We start from the raw sequence: 4548 nt of genomic DNA, 5'->3' as shown, positions 1-4548 counted from the left end.
GAATGCAGCATGCTATCAATGAAGTTATCTATTTTATTTTATGGGATTCTTTTTGAAATGCATGATAGGATGTAAGAGTTTATTTTTTTAAAATTTTCATGAAATGAAATGCATGATACTTGTTATGAAATGAAAAAAAAAAAAAAAAAATTTATGTTTTATGTAATTTGAAAATAGAGGTAGAATATTGCTCCTGTGATACTTAACAAGGGCATTCCTAAGTTGAAAGCTCTATAGACCCCTAATATGTGTTCCTCTCAAAAGGGTGGGACTATGGTTCTAAAACAGGTTCCTAGAGCCAATAACCCTTCTTAGGATATTAATCACAATAATAGATAAACTATTAGAGATGATAATACCCTAGAAAGGATCAAACTCTAGGTGAGGCCTTCATAATAACCAAACAAGATGTTCATCAAGAAGGTTACTACTACTCAACCTCTTACTTATCATAAGTTGCACTCAAGTCCGGGCATAGGACCCCACTCATAAACGTGTGTGAAATTGTGTAAGTGAAGTGTGTGAAAGGAGCAGTCCTACACTATCCAATCTACAAAACACAACACAAATGATATAGAAAATAAAATTCTTCTACCCTAAAGTTCAAATTACACAACACATATTTAAAATTAATGCAAATAAAATAAACAACAAATAAGAGACATAAACCAAAGATAACAACAATAATAAAATAAAACAAAAGTGAGAAAAGCATTTTTAAAAATTATTAATTAGTTTAACTAATTATTATAGGCTCGACTCTCAAACAGTCCCCAGCGGAGTCGCCATCTGTCGCAACATCTGTCGCAACCGAAATCGCGACGGGACGGCGAAAAATAAAATGGAAAAGAGGAGTCGCCACCAATGTTATTTTTATATGGAAAAACATTGGAAAAACCATAAAGTAGAAAACAGTCTACGAAAACCAAATTTTGAGTTCGGGAGTCAATTACGTGTGAGGAAGGTATTAGCACCTCACAACGTTCGTCATAAGACGATTACCTTTAATTAATTAAACTAATTATTTATAATTTATAAAAATATTTATCTCACTAAAATAATCAAATATATTTTATTTTTTTTGGGCTCGACAAGATTTAATTCTTGCTCCTACGTATCTTCATGTGCAATGAAGAATCAGAGTTACGTAGTTCTTTGTGGAAAATATTTGAGTGTTGACGTTTTTTAATTAAATATTATTTTAGTGAAATATAGGATTCTTGAACCGTCACAGCTCATTCATCCTAAGAATATAGAATTGACTAAAGTGTACACCAAAATCAATTCAATAGAATTATAATTAAAATTATTGTTATAGATGTTATGATCTTAAAATTTCTTGGTAGAACATTTTTTATTTTTACTCTCACTTTTGGAAAAAAATTTAAAGATAAGCTGTCACAACTTACTTTGAATTCCAAAGGTTAAAAAAGATGTCACATCTAATTAACCATTCCTTTAATAAAATTTTGATATAATAACTTCAAATATTTATATTGAATATTGTAATATTATATTTGATTTTTAATCATATTTTAAATTTAGTTTTTTTTTATGATAATAAGTTGTCACAACTTATATCCTTAAGTTCTAGGATTAAATGAATATCACATTCAAATAATCTCTTTTTTATAGATATAATTTATATTATATATTAATAAAATATTACTGTAAATATTATTATTGTTGTTGGTTGTTATAAATATCTAGCACCTTAAAAAAAACTAACTTAATCAATAAAATCAAGTAAACTAATTTTGTTAAAACAAGAAATAGATATTATCATCTAAGATTAAAGGGATACCACATAAAAATAATTTTTTAGAGAAAATAGATATTATTAATTTTTAAAAATAAATTATTATTATTATTATTATTATTATTATTAAAGTAACTATTACTATTATCCAAAGAAAAAAACTAATGTACATAAATAACAAAATAATTTAATCTACCACGATATACTACATTGTTTTCTATGGTTAAAAACCCATTATCATAAAATATTAATATAATGCATACCTTAAAAAATGTGATGTAAAAAGGAGAACATTGAAAAGAATGGAATAAAATAAAATAAAAATGGGCTAAGAACAAAGGAGGTATGATAAGCCTACATGGCTTGATGCAACGTGAGTGGGTGAGAAAAAAAAAGATGGCATTGACCCACTTTGAGCCCACCATGGAACATGAAAACAAGATAGGACAAAAGAATAGGAAAAGAAAGAAAGAAACAAAAGGGGAAAACGAAAAACAAATGGGTCAAGCATTAATTCGTAGCAGCAGGGCAAAAACAGAGAAAAATGAAAAGGAAATCGCCTTCAGTATCGCTGCTGCTGGAAATTGCCTCCGGTGTTGGCATGCGGCAGTGCATGAAGGTTCTCGGGATAACTTATTCAATTGTATTTCCCTACACTATTTTAGTCTCTTGCTTGATCTTCCGCTTGAGTCCTCCGTGCTTCCCCTCGCTCCCCCTTCATCCTGCCCTCTGTTTTTGTTCTCCTTTTATGGTTCTTCCCCCTCCGCTTTTGGCAACTGCCCTTTTGTTTTTTTTCATTTTTTTTTCTCTCTTTTATCAATTGTTTATAAGCACCGAAATTTTTTTCAAAGCTTCCGTGAAGTCTCCAACTGCTCCCTTTGATCTGTCTCTTTTTTTTGCTACCAGCTTGCTAAGTTTGAAATTCTAAGAATTGTTTTACCGCATGAGGTCCCAAAACCAAGACTTTCTTACTAGTACCAAGACTTTGGCTTCATCTATTTGGCATTTTCTGAGTTTTTTTATAAAAAAAAAAAATTGGTGTTTACAAATATTTTTCCTACTTTCATCTTATGCATGTTGGCTCAAAAAGGGAAAAAGAAAAAAAAAACTTTTTACGAGAAGATGAAATTGTTCAATTAATGTAACATTAATGTAACATGATCCATAATAATGTGTTACTTTTTGTTATAAAGTAGCTCATCTAATTACATTTTTTTATCATAACTAATCTAATTATGTGTGAAATTACATTCTCCAATACTTCAATGCTTAGACACATTTTAAAGTACACATTTTAAAGTTCAACATTTTTAAAATTTAAAAGTATTTCTTTCATTTATATATTTTTTTTATCTTAATCCTAATTTTTTTTTCATAAATACATTCACAAAACTATTTCAAACACATTATCATTAATGTTATTAGTACCACTATTATTACCATCATTATTATCACTAATATTGTATATAAAGACTAAAACAAACATGTTAAAAGTAGTTATTCACAGGTTCAATATATAAGATTAATTAGTAGGCACAAAAGAATCTCAAGCGTGTGGTTCAGCGGTAAGGGTTGATTCACGCTTAAGTAAGGTCATGGGTTCAAATTCTGCCTTGTGTATGTAACTGCGTTAAATCTTAGTAGGCACAAAATACAATATTTTTAAATATAAATTAATAATTTAATTAAAGTATGAGAGTGCATTTACCTGCCTTAACAATAATGTAGATTTACCACTAACTATTACTACCATTACCTTGTCAATGTTATTAAATACCAATGTTATTGTGAGAATTTTTTTTATAAAAATAATTGAAAATCTTTTTTTTTTTTTTTAAACAACCAATAATAAATACCACGTTGGATATCAAAATTAGTTTAGAATGAGATAAGATTTTGTGAAAAACAAAACTCACGATTGGTGTAATGACCCGCCTGACCGTCACACAACAAAACATCATAGCACCACACAGAAAAGAACATGTATATATATAAGCAGCTAAAATATATACACAAGGTCTAGCCTAGGGCTTAAAATCAATATACAAAATACAGTCAAAATAGCCAAACTAGTGGCCAAAAACAACAAAAGTAACTCCATCTGCCAGTTGCAGACATGCCTCAAGCACACCAACCTATCCCTGTTCTGCTCCCATACATAGTATGATCATTGCAATCTAAACCACATGGAAACAACAAAGGGTAAGCTAGTGAAAAGAATCAGCATATATATATATGTATATAAGTACAACAATTATAAACAACTACAGCTTATCAGCGCATCATCTAGTTCAGCAATCATCAGCATACAACTCATCACATATACAACTCACATCATTAAGCAAAAACAACAGCAAACAAACAATGCGTCGTCACGCATATTAGCTTGGAGATCTCCTACAACAGCTCAGCCTTACGGCCTACAACAGCTCAGCCTTTCGGCCTACAACAGCTCAGCCTTACGGCCTACAACAGCTCAGCCTTTCGGCCTACAACAGCTCAGCCTTACGGCCTACAACAGCTCAGCCTTTCGGCCTATAACAGTTTATATCAGCATGAAGCACAGTATAATATAACAGTATTAACAGCATACAGCATACGGCACAACTCAACTTTTACAACAATATAGCTTAACATCATAATTCAGCATAAACATCTCACAGCACATCAAATCAGCTCAACAACATTCATCATTGACAGCTTAAATCAACATAAACAACATTCGGCACAGCTCAACTTAACAGCAATAACAGCTTAAACAACATACAACACAACCCAGCTTAACAACA

The sequence above is a fragment of the Cajanus cajan genome, chromosome 2 (assembly GCF_000230855.2).
Source record: "Cajanus cajan strain Asha chromosome 2, NIPB_CcT2T_4, whole genome shotgun sequence".
Classification (NCBI taxonomy): Eukaryota; Viridiplantae; Streptophyta; class Magnoliopsida; order Fabales; family Fabaceae; genus Cajanus; species Cajanus cajan.
Note: the sequence above shows the minus strand (reverse complement) of the source record.